This window comes from Aulostomus chinensis, chromosome 1 (assembly GCF_037954235.1).
Source record: "Aulostomus chinensis isolate RoL2024-O1b breed Wild chromosome 1, RoL_Achi_v1.0, whole genome shotgun sequence".
Taxonomy (NCBI): Eukaryota; Metazoa; Chordata; class Actinopteri; order Syngnathiformes; family Aulostomidae; genus Aulostomus; species Aulostomus chinensis.
This window is the reverse complement of record NC_141320.1, coordinates 45,687,338-45,707,004: the sequence shown is the minus strand read 5'-3', so window position 1 is coordinate 45,707,004 and position 19,667 is coordinate 45,687,338. Positions and strand designations below refer to the sequence as shown.

At 41.3% G+C, this 19,667-nt stretch overlaps 1 non-coding gene across 1 annotated transcript; it reads right to left on the bottom strand.

Moving 5' to 3' along the window:
* Positions 1 to 8,181: 8,181 nt before the first annotated feature.
* Positions 8,182 to 8,264, bottom strand: trnal-cag (transfer RNA leucine (anticodon CAG)). The gene has a single exon. It is a non-coding gene; the product is annotated as a tRNA-Leu (tRNA).
* Positions 8,265 to 19,667: the final 11,403 nt, after the last annotated feature.

Below are 19,667 nucleotides of genomic sequence, written 5' to 3'. Positions count from 1 at the left end.
TACGGTCGATTAAAAACTATACACTTTTGAAAAACAAATTATGACAGTTATGGGCCGGCCCAAAGATGTGCATCGGCCAGGTGGCCAGTCCAGCCCTGGGTTCACCCTTGATGGGTCACCAGTCCATCCCAGGACCAACACACACACACAGACAGACAACCATTCACACTCACAGTCATTTAGAGTGTCCAGGTAACCACTACCCTCTTGATGTCTTTGGACTGTGGGAGGAAGCTGGAGTACCAGAGAGAACCACCACAGAGACAGGGAGAACCTGCAGGAGGGGTGGAGGTCGATGAGTCCTGGAGACGTTCAATAATGTCCACAACTTTGGCACCAGGAAGACAGCAGGTGATGGCACCTGGGAGTTCAACAGACCTGATGATTGAACCACCAATCACAAGGATTTCAGCCTCCATTGTAAACAGAGAGTTTAGATGAGAGAGAACCTGCTGTCAGCCTCACCAGTCAGGGCAGTGGCAGAGGCAGCAGAGTTGAATGAAGCAGGACCACCTGGCAGGTCTCAGCTGGAGGTGATGACATCACTGGCCTCAGTCCTCACCAGTGCTCTGCCTAGCAACAGGGACGATGGGGAGAAACCAGTAGAAGCACTCTGAGAGTTGGAGACAGCATGAGAGAGAGACCACGACAGAGTCACCCATGGGAAACTGTTGGATCCACTCAGGACAGGCTGGACAGACACAGATCAAAGACAGAATTGATGATGATGTCATCAGGGCTTTGATAGTGTCTTTATTTGTACCTAGAATTCTGTCTTTGATGTCAGGAGGACATGAAAGAAACCCAATTGAGGAAAGTAGAAGAGAACATTCAGCTTCATTAGAAACACTTGAACTGTTGAACAGTAGAATTTGTTTGAAACAGTTTACAACACTGAGTGACAGGATTGAAGAGGGAAGATTTTTGTGTTTTCAGTTTAATTCTAACTTTAAACTGGGCATGAACATTTTTAGTCGTTCATATTCTAACATACAGAGGAAGTCATGACATTCCCTTTTTTTTAACCTGTCCTGTTCAGGAAATGGAAATGGAAATTTAGCTGCTATGTTGAATCAGAAAAACCTTTTGAAGTCTACTTTTGCTTCAGTCAGAAAGTGGACTGTTGTTAACTCTCACAATGGTTGGTGATTGTGGAGGAAGACAAAATCCTTATGAACCTCTTTTTAACAGACACACATTTCTAAAGACACTGGTTCATTTTATTTTTCTTCTTTTAGCAGAGGATGGTTTCGATCCATCGACCTCTGGGTTCTGGTCCAGCACGCTTCCTCTGCGCCACTCTGCTCTACCATTGATGGTGCCAGGAGGCCTAAAAACACAAAACACCAATTCAATCCAGGACCTTGGAGCCTGAACTGAAACTCCATCACACGGTGGCTCTGCTGGGGCTCCCACAGGTGAGTGAGGCTGAGCTCCAGTCTGCTCTGAGGAGGCAGCAGACATCTGCACCACTCAGAGGTTTGGTTGGTGTCTTTGACAAAATCCCAACAAACTCAAATCCTGTTGAATCAGGAAGTTCTAGTTGAACTCTCATCCACGTCACATGACCAAGAAAACCTCCTCTTTCATTCAGACCAGAACAGACAAACATAGAAACATTGTTTCAGCTTCTGATCAAACAATAACAAGTTCTTGATTGTTTGTCATGTTCTATTAATCAGACTGATGATCTCTGGATGTTCTAGGAGGTGTGTCTGTTTCTGATGAAGCCTGTTTGGTCTGGGGGGGTTAAGATGGTGGGGCTGTTTCAGTTCTAGTGCTGAAGGCTTTCACCATGACAGTCAGACTCTCCTCTGTCCTTCATGGTCCCTCAAATGTGCAGTGTGGACCTCACACACTGAATTTAGCCTGAAAACTCTTCATGAAAAGCAGTGACTCAGAGTCTCTGTGGTGCAATCGGTCAGCGCGCTCGGCTGTTAATCGAGAGGCTGGTGGTTCGAGCTCACCCAGGGACGATGAACAGGCTCTGCTGGTGCTTAGGAGTCGCTGTGTTAATGATCTGAATGTGGATGGACAGATTGACCCTCCACAGCAGACTCATGTGACAGATCTCTGGATGAGACGCTTCAGTGTTAAATTTAGTCGTCGTGTGTCATGCACTGTTGAGGAGTCCTGCTGGCTGTGGGTAAAGTGGGGGCTCAGAGTTTGTGGAGTCGGCTCTGGAGTGAAGGGGGTCACTGTTTGGTTCTCAGATGCTCCAGCTCAGGTTAGCGAGGTGGTGGAGAAACCAGTGAGAGCTCTGCCAGCTGGAGCCTCTTGGGTCCCGGGAGGCTTCACTCCTGGAGGTGGAAATGGTGAGGAGTTTTAAAATCTGCTCCTCTTTCACGCTGACTTGTTTTGTTGGGTTCCCTCTTTCATTCATGTGTGATTTTAGTCTCAGCTCTCTAAACCTGAATGGAGCCAGAACCCATTCTAAAAGAGCTGCTCTTTTAAACTCCTGGAGATCAAGAGGATCCTGCCATGTTTGTCCAGGAGACCCACAGCACAACAGTCAGTGAATGGGGATGCAGGCAGGCTTTTAATGGGGGTCATTTGAAGTCCCAAGTCCAGTTGGAGCAGACGGTGGAGTTTGATTCTCCAGGAGGTTTTTGTTGTTGTTTTTTTCACCAGTTTCTTTTGGTTTGGAGGAAATCATTCCAGGTGTTTGAAAGAAGGTGAGAGCAACTTTGGAAAATGTTCAACTGGTGTTTTTAAATGTCTTTGCACCAACAAATGGTGGACAGGACAGCTTTGGAAAAATTTTAATGCCACCGTTCAACAGTGAATCTGCTGGTTTCCTGTTTTTAGGAGCTGATGGGAGCTGCACAGAGAAGCTCTTTGAGACAGGAACCATTCAGAGCTCCACCCTGCTTCTTCCAGCAGGATCCACAGATCCACCAACACACCAGCTGTTTGATGTGTGGAGGCTTTTGACCAGGATTCCTAGACAGCACAGCTGGACTCACTCAACAGCTAACTTGTTAGCACCGACTAGACAGGAGCGCTTCTATGGTTTTACTCAGTGGTTCAATATTTTTAAGAGATGTCCCATTCAGCCTGTGGGTTTGAGTGATCACTCTTCAGTCTCCTGTTCTGTTTTATTAAAATATTCATTTAAAAGCTCCTGAGAGAGAGAGAGAGGGGGGGGGAGACAGAGAGAGAGAGGGAGAGAGAGATAGAGGGAGGGGGGAGACAGAGAGAGGGGGAGAGAGGGGGGAGACAGAGAGAGGGAGAGAGGGGGGGAGACAGGGAGAGAGAGGGGGGAGAGAGAGACAGAGGGAGAGAGAGAGAGAGAGACAGAGAGAGAGAGAGAGGATCAAACTGATCTCAAACTTGACTTCAAAATTCTCAGATTATAATCATTTGTACTCCTTGATAGATTCATCACTACAGTGTCATAGAGGGTCCATTACTATTGCAGTATATTAAAGAATATAAGAACGAGGTTACCATCCATGGAAATATAATATTTCATGTATTGCAGTATATTTTCAAAGATATGACACTTTAATTTTTTTAATAAGAGAGACTTTAATGTGAGACTTTAATGTCTGTCTTTGATCTCTAACTCTGACTCTGATGTCATTGGTGGTGACTGAACTCTACCCCCTGACAGACTGAAGGCTCCTATTGGTGATGTCATCATAAATACATGAAGGTCTTGTTTCAATGGTATAACATTAAAGCTTATCTTAGTAAAACAATCAAGTTACCTGAACTAAGTTCTTGAAAAAATGACTGTCACTGACTTAAATAAATCAAATCTACTTCAAAGTTCCTTCTGTTGTCATAAGTCAGCCATTTTAAGTGTACTTGTAGTTCCAGAACATTCCAAGAGGAGATGATATGAATCCATTTTGTTAGATGAACTCTGTTCCTCTGCTTTGATGTTGGTGGACCGAGGGGAGTTTGCCTGAACCTGCTTGGACCTGCTGGCTCCTGCTCAGTCCCTCACTCAGCCTCACTCAGCCTCAGCAGCACGGCTCCACTGAGGACTGATTCAGGTTCCTAGCAACCAAATAGGAGGAGAGCTGAACCTTCTTGCTGTGAGGCCACAGTGCTGACCACTGCACCATTGTGTCCCCTGAAAATGCCACCACCTTGTTGGGATTTTCTGTAAAAGCAAGCACACATGAACATAGCAGCTTCTTCACAGGGCTGGTGGTGCAATGGATAACAAGTCTGACTACGGATCAGAAGATTCTAGGTTCAACTCCTGGCCAGCTCGCTTTGAACTTTATACTGAGAAGATGAAGTGAGAACCACTGATCAAAGTCACTGAAGTCCTCCCAGGTTTCCTCCTTGTCTGCTGGAAACATGAACACATGAATGATCCTGCTACCTCTCATGTTAAGCTGCACTTGACAGTGACAGCAGGAGAACAAAAATCCCAGTGTGTCATCAACATTTCCTGTCAAATCAATGATAGAAGCTGTTGAATTTCTGGATCAGAACAAGGAGGAAGGAGCCCCAATGAAAGAGTGATGGTTCTTGATTCTGATTTTGTTCTTCACTCCTACACCAGAGAGTGAAAGTGAGGGCTGGCTGGGAGCAACTGCCTGCTTCAGAGTGGGAGGAGCCTCAGGACTTTCCAGTGAGAGCTGCAAACTTCCACCAGCGCCCAGTGCCAGCAGGTCTTCATGATGGAGCTGAGAAGAACACAACAACACCAGAGCACTGGAGAGGAGCACAACACTTCTTTGCTTCCTGGCCACTCTCATGTCTGTCTGTCCATCTGGAGCTGGGGGGACGAGCTTCACATGTTTTTTCTTTTTTAAAAAAGGGAATGTCATGACTTCCTCTGTATGTTAGAATATGAACGACTAAAAATGTTCATCTCCAGTTTAAAGTTAGAATTAAATTTAAAGTAGAAAAACCTTCCCTCTTCAATCCTGTCACTCAGTGTTGTAAACTGTTTCTAACAAATTCTACTGTTCAACAGTTCAAGTGTTTCTAATGAAGCTGAATGTTCTCTTCTACTTTCCTCAGTTGTGTTTCTTTCATGTCCTCCTGAGATCAAAGACAGAATTCTAGTTACTGTCAAAGCCCTGATGACATCATCAGGAATTCTGACCTGTCCAGGGTGAACCCTGCCTCTTGAACAATGTCACCTGGGATCGCCCCCCCCCCCCCCCATGACCCTTAAAGGATAAGAATAGAAAGTGGATGGAGGGATGGACTCAACACTGAAATCAGCTGATCTGATCCACATTCTAATGTTTCCTGTCCCTCTTTAGGAGTCAATGAGAATAGTAGTGTATATAATAATGTATATCCAACCTTGTAGTATCTTTCCAAAGCTTTTAGTATTTCTTCTTGTTTCTACTTGTAGTTTTAGTGTCTGGATCTTTTCTTTTGATGTCCTGCTGTCTGCTCTTTGCTTTTGGAGCTTCCTTCAACAACTACCAGGCCTCCTGGGTACTGTAGGAAACATGGTCAAGTTCTTCTGACTTCTCCAGGAACGTCCTGCTCACATTGGTCTGTCTTCATTTTGACTCCTCCCACTGCCACAATGACCAGCCTTTATACTCTTGGTGACTGGGGCCCTGGTTGCTGCAGGCCTCAACACCAGCCTGTGGTTGTGAGCAGGGCAGAACAGAACTGACAGTATCTCCCATGCAGGACCTGGGTCAGCGCCTGGTGCCAGCTGGGGCACCGCTTTAACCTGGACCCCTGGAAGATCTTCTCCAGGAACTCGCCTTTTTCGGTCGAAACAGCGTGAAACTTCAAGTAAAGAATTAAAATGATTTCATTCACAATGAAGCCTCTGTCAAAAAACAAAGGAACAACTGACTACCTCCCCATGACTTCACCCTGATAACCAGGAGGTAACCTGGTAGTCAGAGCAGCGATGCTCAGGTCTGTGGACTCAGAGGAGGGTTCTTCTTTTGGTCACAGGTTTGAAGACCTCAGTGGAAGAGAGAGGCAGTAAGAGACCTGCCACACCTCTCCAGTGACCTGGGACATGATGGCAGTGGTGGGATTTGAACCCACGCCTCCTCAGAGACTGGAGCCTTAATCCAGCGCCTTAGACCGCTCGGCCATACTACCTCACTGAGCTGTTCTCTGAGTTGGTCTGCTAAAGGCATGTTGAAGAGGAAGTAACAATGATATCAAACTTATTCTGAAGGGGGACCCCTTTCCTCCACGGTCACAGGAAGTGACGACAGCACTGCTAGAAGCAGGAAAGAAATGGTAAAAGGACTCAGTTTGTACAGAGCCTTTCTACCTCAGCAGCACTCAAGGAGCTGAACAATGTCCTCTCATTCACACACTCACACACTGATGCTGAAGGCTGCCATGCAAGGAGCCAACCTACTCATCAGAAGTATTGAGGGGTTCAGTATCTCACTCAAGGACACTTTGACATGGTCACTGGAGAAAGTGAGGATCAAACCAGCCACCCTTTGTTTGCCAGACGGCCACGCCACTCCTGAGTCATGTGACCTGGATAAGATGGTGAACTACAGCTGATCGCCATGCTAGCAAACCCCTTTTGTTTGGTTTGGTTGTTGTTTAGTGACTGTGGATGAATACACAGGAGAAGTTGAGCATAAATTTGTGTTCCCTGTTCACTTGAATATCTGCAGGAGTGTGAGGTGGAAATACTACTTGGAGGAGAATGAGAGTTCAGTCTCAGCGCTATGACCTGTGCTGACACTAAAACATGTCAGCCCACAGAACAAAGATGGCAGTCCTCTGGGAAAGCAGGTACACCACACATACATGAAGAAACCCTACAGGAAACAAATATGTTGCCAGAGACTTTTACTCTGTTTTTGTTGTTTACCAAAGTACAGGATTGGAGGGAGACTGATGGTCGCTGTTTGGGTTTTTGGAAAACAAGGAGGCTGTGGGTTCAAGCTGGATTCTCAGAGACGATTTCCCCAACCTCTACATTGGCATCTACACTGTCATCCAGTCACGTGACTGAAGTCATCCAGTCACGTGACTGAAGTCATCCAGTCAGGTGACTGAAGTCATCCAGTCAGGTGACTGAAGTCATCCAGTCAGGTGACTGAAGTCATCCAGTCAGGTGACTGAAGTCATCCAGTCATGTGACTGAAGTCATCCAGTCATGTCAGTGATGTCACTTGGCAGGACTGTCATTGCCGTCTCATTCCAGAAAAGAATCCAGACTCCACCTGTGGCTCCATGATAACTGATGGACCTCTGGTTGGAGGCTGGACGATGATGTTTGGACTGGAAGGAAAACTCCTTGTCCAAATTCCATTGTGTTCAAGTTTAAAGTCCCACAATAAGAAGTAGCTGAATCTGACAGGTGAAGGTTTGGAACTACAAGATGGTGATGTTTCCTTGACTTGATGCTCTGACTGTCAGGGTAGATGTCAGCTTCTTCTTCTGCTGCATCTGATTGGCTAGGATTGGAGGTTTTACCCTCCAAGGTTGTTTGGTTCCAGGGGAAATTCTAAAATTCCAGTCCCCAACCTTGGCTGTTCTGAAACTCTTCTCCTGAATCACTCCTGAGCTGCAGCAAGAACAAATACCAGTGCCAACCAGATCAACTTCATGGCTGCTAACAGCCTCAGACACTTGATTTCCATCAATCTGGAGCCAAGAAGGCCCTCACCTGTGGTTCTCCTCCAGGAGGGTCCAGGTTCTGCCATTGTGGCTCCTGGTGCCACTGCCAGAGAGCCTCAGCTGCACACTGCAACATTTCAACAGGAGATTGACATTCCTTCAAATGTCCTGACATCTGATTCCAATGGTTCTGTTCCATATTTATATTTTAAAATGAATCACACAATGAAAGCTGCCTCAGCTGCTTTAAGAGAGAGAACAAGCTAAGAGATCTGAAACCAGTAAAATATGCTTTTCTGTGTGCAAACTAGTGAGGGGCATGGAAGGATATTTTACCACCAATACAGAACCCAGACTTTAGTCATGTGATGAGATGGAGACTCTGATTATGAAGTTAATGGACAAAATGTGAATTGAAAGAAAACACATTTCTTCAGCAGACTTTGATCCAACATTGAAGTTAGAGTTTGGTGGCTGCTCCATGTTGGAGGAAACCAGGCGATGTTGGACCGTCACAGGGAAGCTCCTTTGCCTCCTCTGCTGCCAGTTCAACCACTCACTCCCATCAGTGGAGAGCAGCTTCAACTGGGTTTGGAATGTACCATTGTGGATGCATAGGAATGTGGAGAAAATGTCCTTTGTCAGAAGTGGGATTCGAACCCACGCCTCCAGGAGAGACTGCGACCTGAACGCAGCGCCTTAGACCGCTCGGCCATCCTGACAGACACTGAAAGTTGCCGACTTCAATATCAAATGAATTCATTCACTGACAAAGTAGAATTTTTTCCACAGGAGCTACTGGCTCCTTAGTTGTTACATTTATTGTTAACATTAAACACACAGTCTGTGTTCATGGCAGTAAGAAATGAACCAGAACATTTGAACCACGTAACATCTCTTGATCAGTTTGTTACATGGGACACATTCCAGACAGGAAGGTCATTCTGAGACTTGAACTGGGATCACTGGATCCAGAGTCCAGAGGGCTCACCATTCCACCATGGAACCAAACACAAGGTGGAGGATCCTCTAAATACCACTTGACATCACCTGCAATCAACCTGTTGCTATTTGGAGGTTCATCTTGCTCTTGTTCCAGACTACATTGGCAAAAGGATCATGAACCACAAGGAAATCATGGAACTCCAGATTTATTCAGGACTTTCTAACGACATCGTATGACCTGGGAGCAAAGACTGGCCAGGCCTTCCTTAATTTATCAGTTAATTACTGCTTCAACAAATATGCCACTTAATTAAGTTACCAGAATTTCTCTCATTGAAAAACCCACCAGCCTGATTTCTTGACACGACATGAAAAATTCTCCAAGAACCCACAGTTGGGTGGAAAGATACCAGGTTAACCAGGAGGAGTCCTGTTCCTGAACCATGGATGGAACAAAGTCCACTGGAAAACTCAGCAGTTCCTGAGTGCCAGATCCATCCGGGAGCTTGGGTCTCCCCTCGACTGTGGTGATCCATGAGATCAAGGAGGACAGAGAAAAGAAGGATCCTGTTGGAGATCTCCTCCCTTCTTCCTCCACTTCACTACTACTTGGATGTCAGGAATATGAAGTACTTTACTCAAATGAGGTATTAGGAGTTTCCTGTTTGACAAGAAGGAAGTCAGAGGTTCATCCCTCACTTGTTGGTGGTGCCCTCAACCTGCTGAGAGCATCACTTAGTTCTCTACAGAGAAACATGGCAGCTCTGCTGAAGGCTGCAGGAAACCTGCTGGAACGGAGACTTGGACTCAGGTCACTGGATTCAAAGTCCAGGGTGCCAACAGGTCCACCAGGGCATCTGTGCTTTACTTACCGTGTAAAAAGGACCACAGTGGTCGTCTGGTTTTAATTTAACAAACAAATACGGTTGAAAACTTTGAGACAGAGACACAGGGCTCTTATTTGAAGGGCCATATTAAAGTAGGAGATGAACACATCCAGGTTAGCATCCCTCTCAGAAGCTGCTACTTTAGCTCTTCAGAGTACAGCAGCCTAGCATAGCTTCATCTGGCCAGTTAGTGGCCCACTTTGATGTCTGGGATATCAGGTTCAAGGTTCTTCACAGCTCTGAATGAAGGCTTTCTAAAGTGTTAACCAGTACTCCAGTTGTAAAAAACAATCGGGGGGATGATAGATTTTGATGTTTAGGAACAGATCATTTGTGCTGATGACAGCGCATCAGGTGAGAGACCAACAGTGTACCCTTACTCCTCTAAAACAACAAGCATGCTATGGATATTACCTGTCTGCTACTCCTGTCATTGATCTTGACCAAGCCCCCAGGCTGACACTGCGACCACTGCTCCTACATAGTTAGAGTCAAATGCAGAGGACATTTTCCCACCTGGTGCAAGTGCAACTTCATACTCATGCTACCTATAAATCTGGGAATTCATCTATATTTTGAAACAAAACATTCTCAAGTCAAGTCCATTTTAATTAAAGTGCAAGAGCAAAAGAATGAAACAAATGTACTGTGGCAGGATAGCGCTACACTCCCCACCATGAGGGGCAGTGTGGCAGACGATAGTGAGTGGTCACCTAGAAATAGACCTGGTCCGACCCTTCTCCGTCCTTTCCGATTCCTCTCCCTCCTTTACGGAGCCGACAGCCGTGCGTGGTGGCGTCTCGCTGGTCAGCAGATCGGTTACAAACAAAGGTACCTCAAAACCTCAAAATAATGCTACAGTGATGTCGGAAGAATTGCTAATGAACTCAAAATGATGCTAACATTAATGTAGTGATAGTTGCTAATAAACTCAAAGTGATGCTGACAGTAATGTAGTAAGAGTTGCTACGAACCTCAAAATAATGCGACAGTGATGTCGGAAGAATTGCTAATGATCTCAAAATGATGCGACAGTGATGTAGTAAGAATTGCTAATGAAGTCAAAATGACGCTAACAGTGATGTACTTAAAGTTGCTAATCAAATCGGTGATGCTTACAGTAATGCAGTACGTGTTTCGAATAACCTCAAAGTGATGCTGACAGTCATGTAGTAAGAGTTGCTACGAACCTCAAAATGATGTGACAGTGATTTAGGAAGAATTGCTAATGAACTCAAAGTGATGCTAACAGTAATGGAGTGAACGTTTCGAATAACCTCAAAGTGATGCTGACAGTCATGTACTAAGAGTTGCTACGAACCTCAAAATAATGCGACAGTAATGTAATAAAAGTTGCTACGAACCTAAAAATATTGCGACAGTGATGTCAGAAGAACTGCTAATGAACTCAAGATGATGCTAACAGTAATGTAGTGATAGTTGCTAAGAAACTCAGTGATGCTGACAGTAATGTAGTAAGAGTTGCTACGAACCTTAAAATAATGCAACAATAATGTAGTAAGACTTGCTACGAAACTCAATATAATGCGACAGTAATGTAGTAAAAGTTGCTACGAACCTCAAAATATTGCGACAGTGATGTCGGAAGAATTGCTAATGAACTTATAATGATGCTAACAGTAATGTAGTAAGTGTTTCGAATAACCTCAAAGGGATGGTGACAGTCATGTAGTAAGAGATGCTACGAACCTCAAAATAATGCGACAGTGATGTCAGAAGAATTGCTAAAGATCTCAAAATGATGCGACAGTGATTTAGTAAGAAGTGCTAAAAAACTCAAAATGATGCTAACAGTAATGTAGTGACAGTTGCTACGAACCTTAAAATAATGCAACAATAATGTAGAAAGAGTTGCTACAAACCTAAAAAATAATGTGACAGTGATGTCAGTAGAGTTGCTAATGATCTGAAAATGATGCGACAGTGATGTAGTAAGAATTGCTAATGAACTCAAAATGATGCTAAAAGTAATGGAGTGAAAGTTTCGAATAACCTCAAAGTGATGCTAACAGTCATGTAGTAAGAGTTGCTGCGAAACTCAAAATATTGCGCAATGATGTCAGAAGATTTGCTAATGAACTCAAAAAAATGCTAACAGAAATGTAGTGATAGTTGCTAATCAAGTCAGTGATGCTTACAGTAATGTAGTAAGTGTTTCGAACAACCTCAAAGTGATGCTGACTGTCATGTATTAAGTGTTGCTACGAACCTCAAAATAATGCGACAGTAATGTAGTAAAAGTTGCTACGAACCTCAAAATATTGCGACAGTGATGTCGGAAGAATTGCTAATGAACTCAAAATGATGCTAACAGTAATGTAGTGATAGTTGCTAATTAACTCAGTGATGCTTACAGTAATGTAGTCAGTGTTTCGAATAACCTCAAAGTGATGCTGACACTCATGTAGTGACAGTTGCTTCTAACCTCAAAATGATGCTAACAGTAATGTAGTGATAGTTGCTAATAAATTCAGTGATGCTTACAGTAATGTACGAAGAGTTTCGAACAACCTCAAAGTGATGCTGAAAGTCATGTAGTAGGAGTTGCTATGAACCTCAAAATAATGCGACAGTGATGTCAGAAGAATTGGTAATGATCTCAAACTGATGGGACAGTGATGTCGTAAGAATTGCTAATGAACTCAAAATGATGCTAACATTAATGGAGTGAAAGTTGCTAATAAACTCAAAGTGATGCTGACAGTAATGTAGTAAGAGTTGCTATGATCCTCAAAATAATGCGACAGTGATTTCGGAAGAATTGCTCATGATCTCAAAATGATGTGACAGTAATGTAGTAAAAGTTGCTACGAACCTCAAAATATTGCGTCAGTGATGTCGGAAGAATTGCTAATGAACTCAAGATGATGCTAACAGTAATGTAGTGATAGTTGCTAATAAACTCAGTGATGCTTACAGTAATGTAGTAAGAGTTTCGAACAACCTCAAAGTGATGCTGACAGTCATTTAGTAAGAGTTGCTAATGAACTCAATTTAATGCTACAGTGATGTCGTGAGAATTGCTCAATTACTCAAAATTATGCTAACAGTAATGTAGTGATAGTTGCTAATAAACTCAAAGTGATGCTGACAATAATGTAGTAAGAGTTGCTACGAACCTCAAAATATTGCGACAGTGATGTCGGAAGAATTGCTAATGATCTCAAAATGATGCTAACAGTAATGGAGTGAAACTTTCGAATAACCTCAAAGTGATGCTGACAGTCATGTAGTAAGAGTTGCTACGAACCTCAAAATAATGTGACAGTCATGTAGTAAAAGTTGCTACGAACCTCAAAATATTGCGACAGTGATGTCGGAAGAAATGCTAATGAACTCAAAATGATGCAACAGTAATGTAGTGATAGTTACTAATCAAGTCAGTGATGCTTACAGTAATGTAGTAAGAGTTTCGAATAACCTCAAAGTGATGCTGACAGTCATGTAGTAAGAGTTGCTACGAACCTCTATATAATGCGACAGTGATGTCGGAAGAATTGCTAATGAACTCAAGATGATGCTAACAGTAATGGAGTGAAACTTTCGAATAACCTCAAAGTGATGCTGACAGTCATGTAGTAAGTGTTGCTACGAACCTCAAAATAATGCGACTGTCATGTAGTAAGAGTTGCTTCGAACCTCAATATAATGCGACAGTGATGTCGGAAGAATTGCTAATGAACTCAAGATGATGCTAACAGTAATGGAGTGAAACTTTCGAATAACCTCAGAGTGATGCTGACAGTCATGTAGTAAGTGTTGCTACGAACCTCAAAATAATGCGACAGTCATGTAGTAAGAGTTGCTACGAACCTCAATATAATGCGACAGTGATGTCGGAATAATTGCTAATGAACTCAAGATGATGCTAACAGTAATGGAGTGAAACTTTCGAATAACCTCAAAGTGATGCTGACAGTCATGTAGTAAGTGTTGCTACGAACCTCAAAATAATGCGACAGTGATGTCGGAAGAACTGCTAATGATCTCAAAATGATGCGACAGTGATGTAGTAAGAATTGCTAATGAACTCAAGATGATGCTAACAGTAATGTAGTGATAGTTGCTAAGAAACTCAGTGATGCTTAAAGTAATGTAGTAAGAGATTCGAACAACCTCAAAGTGATGCTGACAGTCATTTAGTAAGAGTTGCGAATGAACTCAATTTAATGCTACAGTGATGTCGTGAGAATTGCTCAACAACTCAAAATGATGCGACAGTGATTTAGTAAGAATTGCAAATGAACTCAAAATGATGCTAACAGTAATGGAGTGAAAGTTTCTAATAAACTCAAAGTGATGCTGACAGTCATGTACTAAGAGTTGCTACTTTGAATTGGTAATGAACTCAATTCAATGCTACAGTGATGTCATGAGACTTGCTCATGAACTCAAAATGATGCTAACAGTAATGTAGTGATAGTTGCTAATAAACTCAAAGTGATGCTGACAGGAATGTAGGAAGAGTTGTTACGAACTTCAAAATATTGCGACAGTGATGTCGGAAGAAATGCTAATGAACTCAAAATATTGCGACAGTGATGTCGGAAGAATTGCTAATGATCTCAAAATGATGCGACAGTGATGTAGTAAGAATTGCTAATGAACTCAAGATGATGCTAACAGTAATGTAGTGATAGTTGCTAAGAAACTCATTGATGCTTAAAGTAATGTAGTAAGAGTTTCGAACAACCTCAAAGTGATGCTGACAGTCATGTAGCAAGAGTTGCTACGAACCTCAAAATAATGCGACAGTAATGTAGTAAAAGTCGCTACGAACCTGAAAATATTGCGACAGTGATGTGAGAAGAATTGCTAAAGATCTCAAAATGATGCGACAGTGATTCAGAAAGAATTGCTCATGAACTTAAAATGATGCTCACAGTAATGGAGTGAACGTTTCGAATAACCTCAAAGTGATGCTGACAGTCATGTAGTAAGAGTTGCTAATGAACTCAATTTAATGCTACAGTGATGTCGTGAGAATTGCTCAACAACTCAAAATGATGCTAACAGTAATGTAGTGATAGTTGCAAATAAACTCAAAGTGATGCTGACAGTAATGTAGTAAGAGTTGCTACCAACCTTAAAATAATGCAACAGTAATGTAGTAAGAGTTGCTACGAACCTCAAAATATTGCGACAGTGATGTCGGAAGAATTGCTAATGATCTCAAAATGATGCGACAGTGATGTAGTAAGAATTGCTAATGAACTCAAGATGATGCTAACAGTAATGTAGTGATAGTTGCTAAGAAACTCATTGATGCTTAAAGTAATGTAGTAAGAGTTTCGAACAACCTCAAAGTGATGCTGACAGTCATGTAGCAAGAGTTGCTACGAACCTCAAAATAATGCGACAGTAATGTAATAAAAGTCGCTACGAACCTGAAAATATTGCGACAGTGATGTGAGAAGAATTGCTAAAGATCTCAAAATGATGCGACAGTGATTCAGAAAGAATTGCTCATGAACTTAAAATGATGCTCACAGTAATGGAGTGAACGTTTCGAATAACCTCAAAGTGATGCTGACAGTCATGTAGTAAGAGTTGCTAATGAACTCAATTTAATGCGACAGTAATGTAGTAAAAGTTGCTACGAACCTCAAAATATTGCGACAGTGATGTCGGAAGAATTGCTAATGAACTCAAGATGATGCTAACAGTAATGTAGTAAGAGTTGCTACGAACCTTAAAATGATGCAACAATAATGTAGTAAGAGTTGCTACGAACCTCAAAATATTGCGACAGTGATGTCGGAAGAATTGCTAATGAACACAAGATGATGCTAACAGTAATGGAGTGAAACTTTTGAATAACCTCAAAGTGATGCTGAAAGTCATGTAGTAAGAGTTGCTACAAACCTCAAAATAATGCGACAGTAATGTAGTGATAGTTGCTAATTAAGTCAGTGATGCTTACAGTAATGGAGGAAGTGTTTTGAACAACCTCAAAGTGATGCTGACAGTCATGTAGTAGGAGTTGCTACAAACCTCAAAATAATGCGACAGTGATGTCAGAAGAATTGCTAATGATCTAAAAATGATGCGACAGTGATGTCAGAAAAATTGGTAATGAACAAAAAATGATGCTAACAGTAATGGAGTGAAAGTTTCGAATAACCTCAAAGTGATGCTGACAGTCATGTCGTAAGAGTTGCTACGAACCTCAAAATAATGCGACAGTGATGTCGGAAGAATATCTAATGATCTCAAAATGATGCGACAGTGATGTAGTAAGAATTGCTAATGAACTCAAAATGATGCGAATAGTAATGGAGTGAAAGTTTCGAATAACCTCAAAGTGATGCTGACAGTCTTGTACTAAGAGTTGCTACGAACCTCAAAATAATGCGACAGTGATGTTGGAAGAATTGCTCATGATCTCAAAATGATGCAACAGTGATGTAGTAAGAATTGCTAATGAACTAAAATGATGCTAACAGTAATGGAGTGAACGTTTCGAATAACCTCAAAGTGATGCTGACAGTGATGTACTAAGAGTTGCTACGAACCTCAAAATAATGCGACAGTAATGTAGTAAAAGTTGCTACGAACCTCAAAATATTGCGACAGTGATGTCGGAAGAATTGCTAATGAACTCAAGATGATGCTAACAGTAATGTAGTGATCGTTGCTAAGAAACTCAGTGATGCTTAAAGTAATGTAGTAAGAGATTCGAACAACCTCAAAGTGATGCTGACAGTCATTTAGTAAGAGTTGCGAATGAACTCAATTTAATGCTACAGTGATGTCGTGAGAATTGCTCAACAACTCAAAATGATGCGAACAGTAATGTAGTGATAGTTGCTAATAAACTCAAAGTGATGCTGACAGTAATGTAGTAAGAGTTGCTACCAACCTTAAAATAATGCAACAGTAATGTAGTAAGAGTTGCTACGAACCTCAAAATATTGCGACAGTGATGTCGGAAGAATTGCGAATGATCTCAAAATGATGCGAAAGTGATGTAGTAAGAATTGCTAATGAACTCAAGATGATGCTAACAGTAATGTAGTGATAGTTGCTAAGAAACTCATTGATGCTTAAAGTAATGTAGTAAGAGTTTCGAACAACCTCAAAGTGATGCTGACAGTCATGTAGCAAGAGTTGCTACGAACCTCAAAATAATGCGACAGTAATGTAGTAAAAGTCGCTACGAACCTGAAAATATTGCGACAGTGATGTGAGAAGAATTGCTAAAGATCTCAAAATGATGCGACAGTGATTCAGAAAGAATTGCTCATGAACTTAAAATGATGCTCACAGTAATGGAGTGAACGTTTCGAATAACCTCAAAGTGATGCTGACAGTCATGTAGTATGAGTTGCTAATGAACTCAATTTAATGCTACAGTGATGTCGTGAGAATTGCTCAACAACTCAAAATGATGCTAACAGTAATGTAGTGATAGTTGCAAATAAACTCAAAGTGATGCTGACAGTAATGTAGTAAGAGTTGCTACGAACCTTAAAATAATGCAACAATAATGTAGTAAGAGTTGCTACGTACCTCAAAATATTGCGACAGTGATGTCGGAAGAATTGCTAATGAACACAAGATGATGCTAACAGTAATGGAGTGAAACTTTTGAATAACCTCAAAGTGATGCTGACAGTCATGTAGTAAGTGTTGCTACGAACCTCAAAATAATGCGACAGTAATGTAGTAAAAGTTGCGACGAACCTCAAAATATTGCGACAGTGATGTCAGAAGAATTGCTAATGATCTCAAAATGATGCGACAGTGATTTAGTAAGAATTGCAAATGAACTCAAAATGATGCTAACAGTAATGGATTGAAACTTTCGAATAACGTCAAAGTGATGCTCACAGTAATGTAGTAAAAGTTGCTACGAACATCAAAATAATGCAACAGTGATGTCAGAAGAATTGCTAATGATCTCAAAATGATGCGACAGTGATGTAGTAAGAATTGCTAATGAACTCAAGATGATGCCAACAGTAATGGATTGAAACTTTCGAATAACCTCAAAGTGATGCTGAAAGTCATGTAGTAAGTGTTGCTACGAACCTCAAAATAATGCAACAGTAATGTAGTAAAAGTTGCTACGAACCTCAAAATAATGCGACAGTAATGTAGTAAAAGTTGCTACGAACCTCAAAATATTGCGACAGTGATGTCGGAAGAATTGCAAATGAACTCAAGATGATGCTAACAGTAATGTAGTGATAGTTGCTAAGAAACTCAGTGATGCTTACAGTAATGTAGTAAGAGTTTCGAACAACCTCAAAGTGATGCTGACAGTAATTTAGTAAGAGTTGCCAATGAACTCATTTCAATGCTACAGTGATGTCATGAGAATTGCTCATAAACTCAAAATGATGCTAACAGTAATGTAGTGATAGTTGCTAATAAACTCAAAGTGATGCTGACAGTAATGTAGTAAGAGTTGCTACGAACCTCAAAATAATGCGACAGTAATGTCAGAAGAATTGCTAATGAACTCAAAATGATGCTAACAGTAATGGAGTGAAACTTTCGAATAACCTCAAAGTGATGCTGACAGTCATGTACTAAGAGTTGCTACGAACCTCAAAATATTGCGACAGTGATGTAGTAAGAGTTGCTACGAACCTAAAAATAATGCAACAGTGATGTCGGAAGAATTGCTAATGACAATAAAATGATGCGACAGTTATTTAGAAAGAATTGCTCATAAACTCAAAATGATGCTAACGGTAATGGAGTGAACGTTTCGAATAACCTCAAAGTGATGCTGACAGTCTTGTACTAAGAGTTGCTACAAACCTCAAAATAATGCGACAGTAATGTAGTAAAAGTTGCTACAAACCTCAAAATATTGCGACAGTGATGCCGGAAGAATTGCTAATGAACTCAAAATGATGCTAACAGTGATGTAGTGATAGTTGCTAATCAAGTCAGTAATGCTTACAGTAATGTAGTAAGTGTTTCGAAGAACCTCAAAGTGATGCTGACAGTCATGTAGTAAGAGTTGCTACGAACCTCAACATAATGCGACAGTAATGTAGTAAAAGTTGCTACGAACCTTAAAATATTGAAACAGTGATGTCGGAAGAATTGCTAATGAACTTAAAATGATGCTAACAGTAATGTAGTGATAGTTGCTAATCAACTCAGTGATGCTTACAGTAATGTAATAAGTGTTTCGAATAACCTCAAATTGATGGTGACAGTCATGTAGTAAGAGTTGCTACGAACCTCAAAATAATGCGACAGTGATGACGGAAGAATTGCGAAAGATCTCAAAATGATGCGACAGTGATTTAGAAAGAATTGCTCATGAACTCAAAATGATGCTAACAGTAATGGAGAGAACGTTTTGAATAACCTCAAAGTGATGCTGACAGTCTTGTACGAAGAGTTGCTACGAACCTCAAAATAATGCGACAGTGATGTCGGAAGAATTGCTAATGATCTCAAAATGATGCGACAGTGATGTCGTAAGAATTGCGAATGAACTCAAAATGATGCTAAAAGTAATGGAGTGAAACTTTCGAATAACCTCAAAGTGATGCTGACAGTCATGTCGTAAGTGTTGCTACAAACCTCAAAATAATGCGACAGTAATGTAGTAAAAGTTGCTACGAACCTCAAAATATTGCGACAGTGATGTCGGAAGAATTGCTAATGAACTCAAGATAAGGCTAACAGTAATGTGGTGATAGTTGCTAAGAAACTCAGTGATGCTTACAGGAATGTAGTAAGAGTTTCGAACAACCTCAAAGTGATGCTGACAGTCATTTAGTAAGAGTTGCTAATGAACTCAATTCAATGCTACAGTGATGTCGTGAGAATTGCTCATGAACTCAAAATGATGCTAACAGTAATGTAGTGAAAGTTGCTAATAAACTCAAAGTGATGCTGACAGTCATGTAGTAAGAGTTGCAACAAACCTTAAAATAATGCAACAATAATGTAGAAAGAGTTGCGACGAACCTCAAAATAATGTGACAGTGATGTCAGAAGAATTGCTAATGATCTCAAAATGATGCGACAGTGATTTAGTAAGAATTGCTCATGAACTCAAAATGATGCTAACAGTAATGGAGTGAAAGTTTCGAATAACCTCAAAGTGATGCTGACAGTCATGTAGTAAGAGTTGCTACGAACCTCAAAATCATGCGACAGTAATGTAGTAAAAGTTGCTACGAACCTCAAAATATTGCGACAGTGATGTCGGAAGAATTGCTAATGAACTCAAAATGATGTGAACAGTAATATTGTGAAAGTTGCTAATCAACTCAGTGATGCTTACAGTAATGTAGT